This window comes from Ambystoma mexicanum, chromosome 12 (genome assembly GCF_040938575.1).
Source record: "Ambystoma mexicanum isolate Mex_15411 chromosome 12, UKY_AmexF1_1, whole genome shotgun sequence".
Classification (NCBI taxonomy): Eukaryota; Metazoa; Chordata; class Amphibia; order Caudata; family Ambystomatidae; genus Ambystoma; species Ambystoma mexicanum.
This window is the reverse complement of record NC_090936.1, coordinates 177,881,587-177,899,138: the sequence shown is the minus strand read 5'-3', so window position 1 is coordinate 177,899,138 and position 17,552 is coordinate 177,881,587. Positions and strand designations below refer to the sequence as shown.

The 17,552-nt window shown below is 46.2% G+C and overlaps 1 protein-coding gene across 2 annotated transcripts in view; it reads left to right on the top strand.

Annotated features, from left to right (window-relative positions):
- The window catches only part of LOC138513422 (NAD-dependent protein deacetylase sirtuin-3-like), a 497,025-nt gene that overhangs the window by 53,077 nt on the left and 426,396 nt on the right, over positions 1 to 17,552 (top strand). Inside the window, exon 1 of one of the 2 annotated variants that reach the window (XM_069628265.1) lies at positions 10,414 to 10,511. The exons of the other annotated variant lie outside the window; for it this stretch is intronic. The gene's annotated coding sequence lies outside the window, so the exon portion shown is untranslated. Of the gene's footprint in view, positions 1 to 10,413; positions 10,512 to 17,552 lie in introns of those variants that run through there. 2 annotated transcript variants of the gene reach the window in all.

Below are 17,552 nucleotides of genomic sequence, written 5' to 3'. Positions count from 1 at the left end.
TAAGGAAGGGGTCTCCCAATAATTCCTTTGAAATCGGTCCTTCAAGGACTTGAGGAGAATTTATTTGGGCCTCTATTGGGAATGCAGTCCGCTCTGCAAGTGCTTGCTAGCTTTCCCTGGGTTGGGAGTGCAGGGAACTAGGACGAGATTTTGTCGCTGAGCTCCTAAATTCGGGGCCACAACCCCAGAAGCGTTTGTTTCCTGAATTCTCCAGCTTCAAACCATCATCGAACAGGGATTTGGCAGTGTTCAAATACATTTGAACCATCAGGAACCTGCAGTGCTGCTTTTGGCACTTTTATATATTACTGTTGCTGCATTATTGAACCAGTTCGATGCAGCTTCATACCAAGCACAATCCATCCATCGCCTGTTAAGCTCAAACCGCCAGCTCATCGACGGACCTTGACTGGAACCGCTGAAAGTGTTTTCACTTGTCCACCAGCATGTCTTGAACCAGCCCAATCTTGGAACCAACCCTGGTGAGACCTGAACTATATCGCTCAAACGCCACCTTCGAACTGCACCGAGCTACCGCTTTGATCTGACTTGGTCAGCGTGTTGCCTTTGACCAGCACAACTCGCTGCATCCAGAAGCCTGGTTCAACACAGTCAAACTGCCAAGAACTAAGAAAGTTACTTTTCCAGCCTCCCTTGGAGACTGCTGAGCCACCCATTTCAGCGACTGGATGCCAGGAAAATGGCAGCGGTGCATGGTATGAATCAACATAACATTTGAATTCTTTTTTTCTTTTTTTTTTTTAACCAAGACAAATCTTTTGGTACCATGGTTTGTTATGTATTGCCATTCAGCCCTGCTACATTACCCAGAGTGCTTGCTATTTACATTCGGCCTAATCTGTGTTCTCTCCACAGGGGTGGGTTTTGTTCATGTTTTTCTGGTATTGTTCTGTACCTTTATTGGAGATTCCTTTATGTTGGGCTGTTGTACTGATGCTGTTTGAGTTGCCACTGTCATCACATTCACAGCCCTTTTAATAGTATGGTCCAAAGGCAAAGGAGGTAGATCTTTTGCCTGTATCTGTTCCATCTTTGATTCAGATCTCTGTTGGTATGTAGAGTTGTGTGGGGACTGGTTTAGCCATTGCTCATCCTTTTTACACCTGAGGGGGGCAGTAATCATTAAGTCACATCCATGCATAGGAATCTACTTGCATCCTAATATAATCACAGGGATGTCTCCTCTACTTCTGCCAATTACCTTTTTGTCTCTTGAATAGACCACTCTTTTCCCTTTTATAATATAGTCCAACTTTAACGAATTTATTTTATAAAAAGGAATCTTCACTTCCTATGACCATCTTCTACACATTTATAGAAGCAAAGGTCTGCATGTGGTGCTTCGTTTTTGTACTTCCTGTTTCCAATAATCTAGATAAAACGGAGCGATTCCTTCAGCATCAGGTATTCCTCACGGGATACACCAGTTGTTGCCTGACCGACACAAAGGTTCCATAAACATTGCTTCCTTGCGTCCCACACTCACTCAATCCCTTATCTATAATTATTTCACAAAGCCACCTCAAATAGCTTATTATTGCTTGGGTTTCAATTTGACTAGTCATTCCCAGTCCATGGACTGTGAACCTTATCTTTAGAGCCGTGCTAACAAAGTCCTGCATTTGTGGCATTTCACTAGTCCTATTATGAGAAGGCGGCTTGATTGGCTGCCATACTGTTAGGAATTCAACATTGTGATCCTTGTGGTTTAAATGGAGGAAACATCATACCGTTCACTCCAAAAACAATCCAAGATGGCGTCTCTTTAATGCCATTCACTTTTGTTAATCTAATAGTCTACTCTTTTCTAGGGTGGTGCTCTAACACCTTCTGGCTTCATTCTACATATGCCGGGGAAAAGGTGAGAGCTTTGTGTCACTACTACGCTCCTTTTTGTATTCTGGTTCTAAATGGTCTTTCGGTTTTCCGTAGCGCTTTCCTTCGTACTGCCATCTGCGGCTACCTCTACTTTGCCCTCCTCCTCTCGCGGCCCCTTGCCAGTTTCTGTCTTTACCTCTGTTTATTTCCTTTCTCTTCTTTTGCCTTTTCTACTTTTCCGCTCAGTTTTGATTAACCCCTTTGTAACTGCAGTTGTCTTAGGCAGCCCCGGTTCTCTGTGTTGCGTGGTTTCCTCTTTCTTCTTTCCTTGCCTCCTGTTTTCCTTCACCTTTATTTGCTCTGCTCCATTCAGACTTTCCTCTTGTTCTTCCTCCCCCTTGTATATCTCGTTTCTTCTATATTTGTTCCGTCTTTTTCTTCGCCTTCTAGACCAAACTCTGCATTCCTGCTGTGGTCCTCTACACTGGCCAATCTACTGCTTACCTGCATTGATACTTCTGTGCGAGTTTGAGCCTTTCTTCCTTCATTGCTCCCTCGTCTCCAAAGACAGCTCCTGCCTCCAGTAATACAACCTTTGATTTGCACTGCCTGGACTTTGATATTCATCCATTCTGCAAACCCTGCATCCCGATTCAGGTTTTACTCCCCCTTGGGATTTCCCTAGGGCGCTGCCCCCTGGGTGCACAGAGTCCTGGTTTAGTCAGACCTCTGAATACCTTGTGGGACTCTTCCTACTACTTCTCACACTTAGAACAACGCTACTATCAACAAACTATGAGGACTTTTTGGCTTGCTAATACATATTAGAATTTATTTATATCCCCAAAAAACATGATATGCTAACACATGTGACAACATAATTTCCTATTCCTAGCAAGTGGACCAGCAGGATTACTGATTGTCTCTACGCAGCAGGCTCACATTTTGATGTTTAAGTATGACCTGATTTCTTTGTTTTATTCACTAACTGCTCACTGAATGAAAATATTCAGAATTTAACAGATGAAAAGGGTCTGTATTTGTATACTTGTGGTGGTCACGCTGTATCAGTTAAAAACCAACTAGAATCCGGTAAATTATATAAATCCAAATTTGCAGTTGCTCATCAGTCATAACACCCACATATCATTGGACTATTGACAAGTTCTCTGTGCGTCTTAAAATTAATGACTGCGTATTTGGCTGATCCTTACTAATTTTCTGTAATGCATCCATCGGGCAAGTTGGAAGAGTCACTGGAGCAGCGATGACCATTCTAGTCTTTTAATGTATGTAAGATTTCTTAAATTGTTAACTTGTTTTATTTTTGTAAACGTGCATTTTCATGAATCTACCCAAATCTTCAAACTTTTTGATCAATGCTCAATCATTCTTTTTACAACAGCCTTAGTGGTTATCCTACATAAGGTAGATTTCCCGGACAAATAATCAATGAATGATTTCTATTGGGGGCAATAACCGATTTGTTACCTGAATGTTTGGGTATTTTCATACACTACAATTTCCACAAGGGATATTTACTCACTGATCTGATTTGGTGATGGTCGCTGTGACATAATGACATCAGAACAGGTCTTCTGCTTTAGCTGTATCGTCTCCTGTACTCCTATATCAAACTAGATGTGGTTAATATTTAACCAAAGTCTGCGCCCAGGTCATGAGGAAATGCGGGTAAATCTAGTTTGAATGATGGGGGCGGGGGGTCTTACTGTTGAAGGCAGCCCATGGCTGTTATAACGAATCTGATTCCAGCAACCTGTTGCAGGAATGCATATTTCACTATGTAGTTGCCATGTTGCCAAAACACATAGTGGTTGCTGATGAATCAGCTGACAGTCCAGCACAATTATGAGCTCAATTTCTGAGGGGAAAAGCTGGCTTCGTTTTGCACAGCAAAAAACAGTCTCGGGACAATACACCCTTGCAAATGGCATTCTGTCATATACCCCTGGCCAAATATTGGTGAGAAAGTTCCCTCTAAGGTCCTGATTCTTCCTCCACTATATACTGAGGTCATCTGCATTGGCGTATGGAGAACTAGTATTATGCTGTTTGTCCCCATTTAATTTCTGCCGAGATGTGACTAAATGTAAAAGCTTTAGATTCCCCACTTGCATAGCCATTAACCATGTGTGAGGCCAGTGATCAGTTTAGGCCGCAAAGTGAGACTCAAAGAAAGTAGGGCTTCAACTCCTGTACCACCCACACCATGGCAAATTCCCATTTCTGAGTTGTGGCCGATTGTCTTTTGTTTTGTCATCTGCCTTCAAACGTAGGTGATGGGCTTTTCTAACCGTCTAGAGTTTAGCTGGGCTAAAACTACTCCGGTTCCCAATTCACAGATGCCTAAATTATTAATTCCTGTCTATATTCTGAGATATTTAAAACGGAGACCCTGCACAAGCTAGCTTTTATGGTCTCAAAAGCTGCTTAGCATGCTGGAATCCAGGTTCATTTGCTTGGCATCCTTTTGTATGTTGGGGCATTCAAGGGAAGGGCAGTGATACCATACCCAGTCCTTCAGATAAGTGTTATACGAGGGCTTTTAATTAATTAAAATCTTGTAGATGCATTTTCATTTACGTATCAGTTGAGGGCAGTGCAAAGGGCAGGTGACATGACGGAAAACAAAAACATCTTTGGATTTTTATCTGCATGGATGAAATTGAAGGCCAAAGATAGGGGAGTGGTCTTAAGACCTTTGTTCTGAGCTGCATGCACTGAGCTTGTCGAGCCAAATGAAACATTCCAAAAACCGTCTACTATTTTTCCAGTCATCCACCCACTTAGACTTAAGCCTTGTCACAGATGGCACAGAAAACGCTCAGTCTCAAGGCTGGTTCATGGGCTTCTATTACAATGTTTGTGTGGCTTATGGCCATCCCTCCATCACCTCCCCATTAAACAACTTCTCAACTAATATCCTCCCTAACCTATTCGTCTGTAGTCCCTGGTTAGTGCTAGAGAATGTTGACCCCTACAGTCTAGGATCTGCCTCGATCTATTGATCTCTCTGAAAGCAGGCTCTCTCTCATCCGTCAGGAACTTGACAACTTTCCCTATGCTGAGGTTAGTGTTATAATGGAAAAGAAGAATTGTGCCTTGCAGCTGCTTCCACTCATGTCCACGGTTATCTCTCCCTTCTCCTCTACCACCTCCTCCCAGGCAACATCATATCCCTCTGCTGTTTTATTCCTCTGATCTCCTGCCTCCACCCTCTTACTCTACCACAACTACTCCTTCCTTGCTGCCCGGGAGATCTTGCAATGCTGGAAGATGGAGTTTAAAGTTTGGTTTTAGGGTCTTCTTCTATGTGATCCTGCAGGGTAAGCCTGGGGACCTTTTCCCTTTCAAGTCCATGGTGGTCTAGTGGACCAGCATTACTGGTGAGCTCGGCTGGACCCGTGTGTCTTTCAGCTGCTTGTGAATGGGTCTCTGTGGCGCTAGAGCTTCAGTATTGTAGGTAGCCGCTTCTGCACTTACTGGCTTTTCTCTTTGTTTCTTGATGTCCTGTGGCTGCTCTCCTCTTTTTCTATGGGTTCTGCTTCTGTAATGGAAAGAGAGTACTGGAAAGTATATGTATTCAGATGTAAGGATGGAGAAATGGTTCTGCACAAGGGATTGGGAGGAATCTGAGTTGGGATCCTCCCCGCTGCCACCATCCACCTCAGGGTTAGGACTGGCTCTAGCAACAACCCTGGATCCCTCACTAAACCCATGCCTAATGTCTCCTCCCAGGTGGCCAGGGAAAGGCAGACGGTTCATGATCCTGACCTTGGGGGTGCTCTGCAGAAGGATCAACTGGGAGGAGAGAAGGCTCAGGATGGTGAGATTTTGTGGTATGAGACGCAGTGTTTGTTCCCAAAAGGGGAGAACCATGTACAAATACCAAGGCATGCAAGGGCTTATTGTCGTTATGATTTGTCTCATCCACAAATTGAACATCTTAATGTGGATAAAGCTAATGTATAATCCCTAAACAAACATCTTAAGAAAGGAAAGCCCTCCTGAGAATTAAGTTAGAAATCATCTTAACTCCCAGAGGTACATTGAAAGGAAATTTGTAAATAATGGCTTAACCTCTTAAGTGCCACCAACGAGCCGGCTTGTCGGTGGCTACCGCTCCAGGTTGCCACCGACGAGCCGGCTCGTCGGTTTAGGCACTCTGTTTTGCTCGATCCCTGCAACGCAGGGATCGAGCAAAACTGTAATCCAACCCCCGGGCTATGTGAGGGGGAGGTCCCCCCTCACTTCCAAGGGGCTGGATTACCTTCAGTTTCACGTCGGCGTGCGTAACGCACGTCGGCGTGAAACTGAAAGTAAATTCCCCGCAGCAGCCATTTTCAGCTGCTGCGGGGAAGAGAGAAGGTAAGAGACCTTCTTGTTCCGCCTCGATCTCCGGCTGTATTTCAAGCCGGAGATCGAGGAGGGTATTGTTGGAAAGGGGAGATGCTCCCCTTTCCAACGATACCCATTGTGTGGCATTGCTGCCCGCGGATCGGGCAAGCGATCCGCGGGCAGCAATGCCACCGGATCAATACAGATCCGTTTGTGTGAAGGTAAGCGGCTCCCTTCCCCCCCATGGCCCCAAAGCATGGGGCCACAGCGCCAGAGACCCCTGGGGGCAGATGATCTCTGCCCCCAGGGGTGAAAAAAACAAAAACGAGGGATGGGGGAGGTGGGAGGGGGTTTGGGGCCCTGGGGCACACTAGACCACCAGGGATATGACAAAAAGTGGTGTCCCTGGAAAGGGGAGGTTCTCCCTTTTCCAAGGACACCACTGATATGACGCATTGCTGGTCACGGATCACACCACCAAATGGCTGGGGGGGACACCTCATGCAGCCCTCCTTGAGCCTCCTAGGAAGGACTGCATGATGTGCCCCCCCCCCTTTGTTCGGTGTGGGTGAGGAGAGGGCCACCACAAAAGGTGGGGCAGGACCCCCAATAGATGGGGCAGTAGGGTTTGGGCACCCTGGGGGCAGATTGGCACACTGTGTCCATCTGCGCCAAGCAAACTTGGGTAAACAAAAAAAAAATTCCAAAATCGTAGGCTTCTTTTTAGGGGGGGCTGAGGAGCACCCTACATTGCCGGCAAATGTTCTACTGTAACGGGGGATGGCCCTCTTTCCCTCCCCTCCCCCCACCACAAATCGTGGGCCCCACCTCATGCATCCCTCCCTGGGGTCAGATGCCCCTTCCTAGGAGCAGATATCTGCCCCCAAGGAGGGTTGCATGAGGTGGGGCCCTCCATTTGGGGTGGGGGGGTGAGTGCCACCCCCCGTTGCAGTACAACATTCTCTGCCAATTTAGGGTGGCCCTCAGCCCCCCCCAAAAAGGCTACGATTTTGTATTTTCTTTGTTTACCCAACTTCGCTTGGCGCAGATGGGCACATTAGTGTGCCAATATGCCCTCAGGGTGGCCAAACCCTACTGCCCCATGCATTGGGGGGCCTGTCCCACCATTTTTGGGGGCCCTCTCCCCCCCCCCACCCCAAATGGGGGGGGTGTACCTCACACAGCCGTTTGTAGGAGGCCCAGGGAGGCCTGCATGAGGTGCCCCTGCCACCCATTTGGGGTGAGGGCCCCCAAAAATGGTGGGACAGGCCCCCCGGTGGGTGGGGCAGTAAGGTTTGGGCACCCCGGGGCCAGATTGGCACACCAATGAGCCCCTCTTCACCAAGGCAAGTTTCGTAAAGAAAGAAAAAAATGGAAAATGGTGGAACGCTTTTTAGGGGAGGCTGTGGGGCACCCCAAAGGGTCTGGGAAGTTTCTGATGGGATGTGGCATTGACCCCCCCCCTCTCCCTTACCCCCCACCCCCCAGCCGCAATGGAGTGGGTGCCATGTCATGCAGCCCTCCCTGGGACCAGATATCTGCTCCTAGGAACGGACGCCTGAGCCCAGGGAGGAGTGCAGGACAGCCCCCCCCAATTATCTGCCTCTGGGGAGGGCTACATGAAATGGGCCGCCCCTCCAATTTGGCCATGTGTGGGTTCCCACCGGTGTCATCTTTTGTAAAATGTGTGGGGTTCCCTGTTTTCCTTGCTGGCTTCGACACCCTAGGGCCATATCTGTAGGTTGCCCACATGAACAAAATGGGCAGTGGCGAAAGGCTTGGGGTTACCAGTGGGTCACCCTTTTCCTTTTGCGCCCTTGGTAGGTGCACCCACACATGTGAGGTACCGTTTTCATCGGGACACGTGTGGGGACGCGGGAAAGTAGGCCACGTGTTGTTGGCGGTGTGTTTCGGTGGGTGGCCAGAGCGAAATGTCTGAGAATTGTCTGCCTTTCCAGCCAATTTCAGAGACATTTCCCTGTGTCCACTCACCGAAACACGTCGCCAACAACAGATATCATACCTTCTCGCGTTCCCACAGGTGTCCCGACGAAAAAGGTACCTCACATGTGTGGGTGAACCTACCGGGGGTGCAAAAGGAAAAGGGTAACCCGCTGGTAACCCCAAGCCTTTCGCCACAGCACAATTTGTTCATGTGGGCAACCTACAGATTTGGGCCTAGGGTGTCGAAGCCAGCAAGGAAAACAGGGAACCCCATGCATTTCCTAAAAGAGGACACCCGTGGGAATGCGCAGAGGTCTGACTTGCGCGAAGCGGCCCAGAATTTATTACCCAGAACCCCAGACAAAGTGAACATTGTGTTTTTTCCCCACCAAATATCACACTTTGTCGGGGATTGTGGCTAATAAAAACTGGGGCAATTTGCGCAAGGCAGACCTCTGTGGATTCCCACGGGTGTCCTCTTTTGGAAAATGCATGGGGTTCCCTGTTTTCCCCGGTGGCTTGGACACCCAAAGCCCATATGTGTATGTTGTGCCGGTCGGCAGAGCGTCTCAAATTCCGGTCTGAAAACAGACTTGGGGTTACTTGTGTTTTAGGCTTTCCCCTTGGCGGCCATGTAGGTGCACCCACACATGTGAGGTACCGTTTTCATTGGGACACCTGTGGGAACGCGGGACGGTAGGCCATGTGTTCTGTTTGTGTGGTTTTCATAATGTTTTGACCCATTTGCTGGTGGCCTTTGTCACACAACCCTTTCATTTCCCAAATGTGACCTACATTTAGTCGCTGCTTTAGGCACCATACACTTTTGTAACCTGCACAAGTCACCTACCCTTGAAAAGTTCTGCCTGTGCTCTTTCAAAAAATGTATGCTTGCCGTTCCTCACCACATTGGTTTTACCGATTTACACATGCTAAGTGTGTCTGTTCAGGCCGTGAGCGTAAAACTCCTGTGTACCATGGCTCAGTGTTTGGCTTGTGGTATTGCTTGTTTTGTAAAACACTACAAAAAATGTGTGCTCTCCTAACTGCAAGAGTCGGGGTAATGTAGCGGAGCATTGCTTTTCTCAAAATTCATAGAAGCCATTGCCGTACCAAGCCAACCATGTCCAACACATACCTTTTTTTTCGGTCATTTTCCTGCTTTTCCCCGAATCTATGGCAGTTTCCCCTACCTAGTTGTTGCCTGACTTACGCAAATCACCCCTTCCGAAACTTGGAATTTTGTCTACCCTTTTCTTCCATTCCGTCCATGCATGTCCAATTGGCAAAAATGGCCAAAATCGCCTACCTCTCACAAAACAGTTGATAACCACATCAAAATATTTTTTTTTTCATTTCCACTCAACCTGTTCTTGAAAGCCAGGAAATTGGGGAATTCAGCACAGCAAACCGTTCGTTCCTAGCTCTTACAAGGAAAAAACCACAGGCTTCTTTGTACATCATTTTATTGGCATTTTTTGAAAAAACCCAAAATTTTCGCCCTTTTTGCTTATTTTATCTCACCCCCCTACAGCAACCTAGGATTCCTGGGTGGTGTTACGACCGCCTACATGTGGGGAAAAAAGGAGCCAAATTTGGCCGATATACCTCATGTAACAAAAAAGTTACAAGCCATTGAATGGCCACATACCGAAATCACCAAAAAAGGCCCTGGCACTGGGGAGAAATACCCATGGCACTTAAGGGGTTAAATGAACTGCCTTCCCCTTTCCAAGTACATTCTTGGGATGTTTCCTTAACTACATTTAGAAGAAATGAACCTGAGTTCAAAAGTAGAAAGCTACTTTTAAAACCTAATTGTGTTGTAGTGGACTTAAAGTCCCATAATTCCCTAAGTACTGGTATGAGGAAGAGGGCTCGAGTAATGTTGGAGGAGTGGCCACAATATTAATGCAAATGACCCACAACTGAGGGAGGCAGAGAGGCTTAAAACGCCCCCTCGGTGCAGGCCATTAGCAGTAGCAGCAGAAGGAGAAAGCAGCAGCAGGCTCATTGTTGGCAGTCCAAGTAGAGGTTGGAGGAAAGGGAGGGCGCCAGCACCACTTCAGGGCAGATTCCAGCTGCCGGTATTGAGAGCGTCCTTTTCCTCCTAATTCTGAAGTGCAGAGGTTGCGCAGAGGGAAGCATCAACAAAGAAAGGCTTTTCCCCATGTGAACCGAATTGCAGAGACTGCGCAGCAAGAAGCATGCAGGAGACCGTTGCTAGGGGCTGGTATGCACCAGGGGGTCCAGGAGCTAGCCAAACTCTGTGTTTAAGTGGACAGAATGAAGGCACCTTCAGCGAAGAATTGTCAGTTCAAGAAAAGCCCGAGCAGTAGAAGTCCTGCGGCACACAAAGTGATTTAAAGGTAAGGGAAGAAGTCTGTGATTCTAATCCCTTTTGCGTAATGAAGGCAGACAACAGCAGCACGAAAGAGTCACTCGCGTGCAAGTGAAACTGCTTTAAACATGACACTTGATTGTTGAACAATGAAGGCAGCAAAAGTAGCATTTGCGTATGAGTGAAACTGCTTCTAAAATAGTATTTGAATTCTGAACTAAAGCAAACAGCTTAAACTACCAATTGCGCATGGTTAAAGGTGATTCTAAAGTGAAAGTTAAGTGAAGAATCCTTTATAAAGCAGTAGAAAACATTGCAACCTTTAAACCAAGTGACCGAAATTTAAGATTGTGAGTTCCAGTGAACATACAAGCATTGGCCAAGCCAAAAGAGACTTGACAACAAGGCATACAATTAAATTAATGTAGCCAATAAGAAGCAATGGGGTGAATGAAAGGTTCTCAAAGGTGAGGCTTGTTGATTGTGATTGGTCACTGAATTTAAAGATGGTATAAAAACTCACATTGGCAAAGCCAAAGGGAGGAAAGTAAAAATCCTATCCTTAATGGTACTTGGTTACTGGTGTTGCAGGAAGACGACAGTGACAAAGAGGCTGCCCTTCTGGACGGTGAATGTTCAGAAGAAGTGCATTGCTTGCATGAAAGTGTTGAAGAGCACTAATGTGAATCTTGTCTTTTCTGAAAAATTGTTTGAGTTGTCAGTAGATCTAGAATTTAAGAAGCACTTTTGATTGTGGAAAGCTATCGGGCAGGTGAGTAAACCATCTTGGTGAATCCTTGTTGAGGTAGGCCTGGTGTGGAAGTAAACCAGGTGGAAGTGCTGTGAAGTTATCCTGACAAAGATACCAACTGTGATGTATGGCGTTGAAAGCAGAGCTGAGAAAAGCTGATATCAAGAAGCTGTTTCTTTGAATCTTATAAGTTGTGGCAAATCATCCTGAACAAGAATATCATTGATACTTTTTGATGGGCTAAAAATATCTATTCGAGGAAGTAGAGAAATCTTTCTTTTGTTGAACATTGGATTAGTAAAACATTCTTTTGACAAGTTGAATGTGCAAAGAACTGTGATAGAACTTTGTTACAAACCCGGATTTCCTTGTTTCTTTTTGTTGAATGTTGGAACTGAATCCAACTTAAAACCTGGGGAAGGCTGAATTCACCCAGGTTATAAAGAGAGACTGATTACATTACAAATGCAATTATTGTTGTGAATTGCCAAATATTTTCTTGGGTATTTTATGTACAAGTGTGCGTGCCAGATATCCTTTGTTAGTGTTTCCTTTAGTTTATTTTAGGCAGGGAAATCCTTGTCAGGGTAGGGATAGTGAGACGTTTATTGAAAGGTATGATTTAATAAAATGGAATTTATTGAAAAATCATCGAAAAGTTGTCTGCCTCACATTTCTGACACCTCACAAAGGGTTCTATGTGGTATTACTGCATTTTAAGGAGCAAACACAAAAAAGACGGATTATTTTTGGCCTTTTTTGTGTTTGTTTTAAATGCAGCAATATGACAAGCTGCCGCCCTACCCTCGGGTGATTCCCTTCCCCACCCTCTCCCGCCAGTTATGTAAAACAAGGGGGTTTCAACCCCCCACCATACCTTTCACCACCCACCCCCTTCCACGCACAACACACACCAAGTCTACACACATTCGTACACGCAAACTCGCACAGACGCACACAAAGGCAGACACTTACCTGTCAGCCCCTGCTTGCACTTGTGTGCCGCAGGAGCTGACCGTTCGATTTAGATTGACAGAGCAGTCATTCTAAATCGATCTTTTTAGTTTTTGGTCAAGTGAAAACATTTCACTTGGTACCCTCACATAGACCTCCCATCCCCAGCTGAGCAAGTTTCCTGATCGCTCTTGACTAGGCACAATTATTGACCTTTACAAGGAATGATAGTGCGCGATACAAATGTCCTTTAACATTATCACCACAGGAGTGGTCCCCTGGCGCTCTGGCGGCTCTGAAAGAGGATGGGAGGGGGGTTAGTGGGAGGAAGCTGGAAAGGTGCAAGAGAGCAGTGATGTGCTGTTGGCGGCCTTAGCCCGGTGGGTCCGTTGCCTGGGCCTGGGGTGTTTGCAGCCGGGAGTCATTGTGTACTGTTGTGCGAGTCTGTGTTTTGTTTTGTTGTTGCAATTTAGTAAAGTTTGTGTGCTTTGTTGTGGTGTAGGTTTGTGATTGTTTGGTTTGGAGTTTCAGAGGTGTATGCAGAGGGGGGGAAATTGTTAGTGCAATTGGTTAGCAGTTGGCATATCTATCCTGAATTGGGGTGCTGGGCTTCTATAATCTCCCCAGATGGGGTTCGGGAGCATTCCTGCGCCTCTTTCCTGATGTAGGTCCCTCCCTCACAGCCCTACCTGTCTTCCCTTCCCACTCATACGGCCAGCGCACCTGCTATAGTCCACAGCTCAGCTAATGTGTTAATTGCTAATATACTGACAATTCTACAACACTGTGGTATCTGGTGGCAACTAAGGGGCGAGCGGGTGTAGGGTGGGATTAGGGTGGGGTTGTTGACTCCGTCTCCCAGGGTGTCGCCTGTGTTCCACTCTACCCGGTGTCACTCGTCCAGGTAGCATGGGTGCTTCCTAGTGGGTTCTGGGAGTTGTCCGTCTCCACTCTATAGTCAACGTAGTCCTTTAGGTGTTACGCTCACCTGATATCCCCGGGGGAGTCTGGAAGGCTCTGAGATCTGGAACCCTGGATGCGTAGTTGCCCAGTGCTGAATAATGAATCTTAGTTATTTGTAGGGTGTGCTATCCGTCCTGCGTTTCTTGTGCAGGGGCGCTTGACATTTGTTGGCGAGCTGTCCGAGTTGCTTCACTGGTGCAATACACCTTCCTTGGGCCCAGGCCTGCTGTGACCCCGAATCTGCTGGTAGGCAGGTAGGTTTGTTAATTGTAAGTCTTTGTTCTGTTTATGGTGGGAATTTGTTAATGTCTTTATCTCCTTCTTATCAGGTGTGAAGGTCTTGATGCTGGCGTGCCGGATGGGGAGGCATGTTTTCTAGGTAAGAGAAAGCGCGAAGCACAGCACCTTTATTGTCTTTTAAAGCTAACCTGTGTGTTCTTCTTCTTCTCCTCCTCACAGGCCACTGTGGTGCTGCGAGTGGATGAGAACGCGGTAAAAAACAGGCCTCCGGAATCCGTTAAGGTAAGTACAGTGCTGTGCGGTTGTTTAATATTGAAAGCGAACCTGAATGTCTCTTTTCCTTTGCAGATGTGCTGTGGTGCTCCGGATGGAAGTGTGGCGTAGCGGGATGGAATTCAGGTAAAGGCTGATGGGATTCAATGTTTTGGAAGCGCGCTTTCTAATATTGTTTTTCCCTTTCTCGTTCTTGCAGGTCGTAGTGTTTGAACAGTAGCTGTGGTAGCGGTTCTCTGGAAGTGCTTAAGCTAGTACTCGCAGGTGAGTGATGTTGTTCGTCTCTCGGTTTACACAGATTGCAGCCGAGTTGAAATGCTGAGTGCTGGATGGTGTTTTCTCAGGTAAGACAGAATAATCTTTTTCTTGTTCTTGCATGATTACAGGAAGATGCTGAAGACCAGGAGCTGGACACGGTGAGCGTCACGCTGCAGGTTGCAGAATAACACGAAGCGTGTTCTGCAGTCAGGGTGTGGTTTATATAGCCCGGGTAAAGTAGTACCAGGGAAGGTAGCTCCAGGCCTGCCACACCCAAAACACTAGACCACATGGCTTGGTTCTTAGAACTAGACTGTGTGGGTGCTTCCATGTTGGATTTAAAGGCCCATGTACATAAATGGGACCTAGTTTGAACAGCCCTTCCTTCTTACATATGAGCCTGGTGCCAAAGGCACCAGGACTGGCTCCAGGAGCCCTTTTGAAGTTGTTTTAAGGCCCTCAAGGTTCTGGTGGGAGCCTGCTTGTGGCACAACTTGTGCCCCCTCACAGTGGTCATGACATTAGGTCCTCTGCAGGCGATCTCTGGAAGAGCTCCCTCCACCTGGATAGTCTGTTCTTCAGAGACCTCGAGGAGAGTGCGTTGCACGCAGTACAAGCTTGCCAGCCATGGTCTGGGCAAAGGCAACATAGACAGAGAGCGTGGGGGTCTTTAGTTGGAAAGAGCCCGTTGCAGGATGGACACCTGCTGAACCCTGTAGAAGTCGTCATGCGCCAGGGAGGACCGTGACGCCTGAGGGCCGAGTACCTGAATGATAAAAAGACAGAAAAGAAGAAGAATCAGCACGTGGAATTACACGGCTGAAGCCAAACCAAGGAGCACTGGTGAATTCGGCCCGTTCCCGCTGACGCGGAAAAGGGGACTGAGGTGCGTCGCTGGAGGGCGGAGTCAGGGCAGCGCATGCTCCCAGGGCCGCACCCCTCTAAATTTCAAGCAGGTTTTTTTCCTGTGAAAAAGGTTCCGTCGCCTGTCCCTTGGAAGAGACGCCCATGCAGTATGGAGCAAAGGGGATGGGACGCAAGAATAAGTATGATGATTGATAACGTGGGTGGCCTCCTGAAATCTGTCCGCCAGGCAAGATTTGAAGAATCCATTTTACGAATTATCCTCTCCATTTGGCCGCAAGAAATATAACGAGGCGAGCGCTGGCATGCATGGATGGAGAGAGAGACGCAGTGAGATGGAATGGTAAGGTGCAAAAAAGGAATAATGATACAGAGAACAATTGTTGCTGGACAGTTGGGTAGGACTGATGCAGTGAATTGCTTGCATATATAACTAATGTAACGCAGAGATATGTGGTGTGGAGACTCATTTAGACATTTTGGAATGGGAGTTGGTGGCACATAAGCATAGTTTTTATACTTTCACTGAGTCACTCATAGGAATGCTAATAGAATATCCCTTTAATAGGCTTCAGACTTTGCCTGAACTTTTTTTTTAACTACAGGAGTAGTAAAGCTGTGTGAGCGTCATAAAGGATGCTATTCCACTGCATTGCATGTTGCACGAAAACCTGGCCCTTGTTAGTCATTTTCAGTCTTGTGATAGAGGTTCCATGTATTTAATACAGATTGGCAATAGAAGAATAGACAAACATACTGAACAAAGCTGCCTATGATGTGAGCAAGGTAGAACTCTTACTGTACAACAATCATTACACAAGCAGCTTAGTTAAACCACGCTTTTCAAGTGTTAATGTTAATATGAGGATTTAGACTGTTTATTGAGACTGCTAGTTTGATATTGAGATAATGACATGCTCTGCCTGGGTCAAGTCATGGCGCTAGTTTTATGTGAGCTGCAATTTACAGTCACCTAGTTTACACTTCCTGGCACCGAGACTTAATACCTTGTGAAACAGAAGGCTGACTCCGGACAAGGAACTGTGTACATAAATTGATAGCAAAGTGAGTAGAGAAGTTGGCAGGCATCGCTCTCTGTCAGTCTACTAACCACTTTAATTCTGAAACTATATAGTTGAATATTGGGTGCAGCTAACCTTTTGTGGTGCACTTTCATGAGTAAATGACAGACATGCAACGTCCAACACTGCAAGCAGATGTTGGTGACAGTTTAACTACTATAAAATGACTACTAGAAAATGATTGATGACCAGTCGGGGCGTACACACTTGCTTGTTTCCCCTCTTTTATTCCTTTTTTTCAAACTGAACTTTATATATTTATCTTTTTTCATATCTTAGGCACAATTCATAAGATTTGAGTTAAGTTGATTCCTGTGGTAGAATATTTTATCCTAGTCACTAAAGTATACATAAGTGGAGGTGGTGAGCATTCTCTTCAGACTAGTACTAGTATGAAGTATGAATGTAGAATGGTCAATTTGCACATTAGAAGTGATTTTAAAGTTATATTGTCTGAAGCTAGTTTGACGAATCGGAGGATGCCGTCCCTTATCCCTAGGGTGAGACCTTTCTCATGGGGACAGGGCAACGCGTCCACAGTACAATAGTCCCCCCCCGGGGGTGGTGCATCGAGGGAGGATCAGATGTGGGACAGAATCCCTCTATGGAATTGTGGACGACCATCATCAGAGAGTGCAGCATGACTCTGCTTTAAAACACAACCCCTTCTCCAACCCTAAATTCTCCCACCCCCTCCTTTTAGATACAGCAAATGTGCTATTTTGCTAAGTAAAGTAAACCAATTTACAAGCAGAACAATACTAAATGATCAGAACATTATGGTCTAATGAGGAGTGAAAGGTAGCCCATACTTACAGGGGTACCCCTTAAATATACAGGTGCCCATAATTGCGCCCACACAAAATTAAAGTTCACCCCTCTAGGGAATTAAGGCCAAGAGTCTTTATCTTGCAAGGATAACAAATTTAATCTTTTACAGAAAATGAGGATGGGACAAAGAACTGTTCTCCCGGAATGTCCTTCTGTCCTTCCGTTCCAAGCGCCTGCACACTGATGCCAAGCAGGCGCCTTATTATACTGTTCAACTTGGTTACTGGATACTGGCATGGCTCATCCAAAACTGTCCTACTTACTTTAAAAGGGCTGCTGCAGCCTTCCTTCTTGCATGGCCGGGTAACCATTTAGAACTACTTAGCATACTGCTGCCTATGCAAGGATGCATTGTAGCTCTTGTTGATCAAATTTTGCTATGTTTATAAACATTTATATATAAACACACCTTCCCACCATACTGTCCACACTTCACTCAGTATACTCATATTTTATCTGGTCCAGTAATTCTCTTTAAAGCCTTGTTTTTCATAGTTCTCTGTATGTCGTGTATGGAGGCTTTAGTCTGCATGGGTTTTTGTTGGACAGGAAACAGCTGCTCAGTCACTTAGTGTGCTCCCAATGCCTGTAGTCTATTTTTAGCACAGGCTGCATTCCTTTTGGCACAGAGCTCTTTACCGTGCTTTGAGATTTTAAAACTACATAGAATAGCATTTACAAGTGTATTCAGCTAATGTTATTTGCACCTTTATATTTAAAAACTATCTTCATTTAGTGGCTGACCACCTCTGTGTGTGATATTTGCATGAAAAAGGCTGAGTGATATAGTGCTTAGAGAAGTCTTGCCTAATTGTATAGCGCTTGGGGGTGCAGGAAGGCGCAAGTCAAGCCG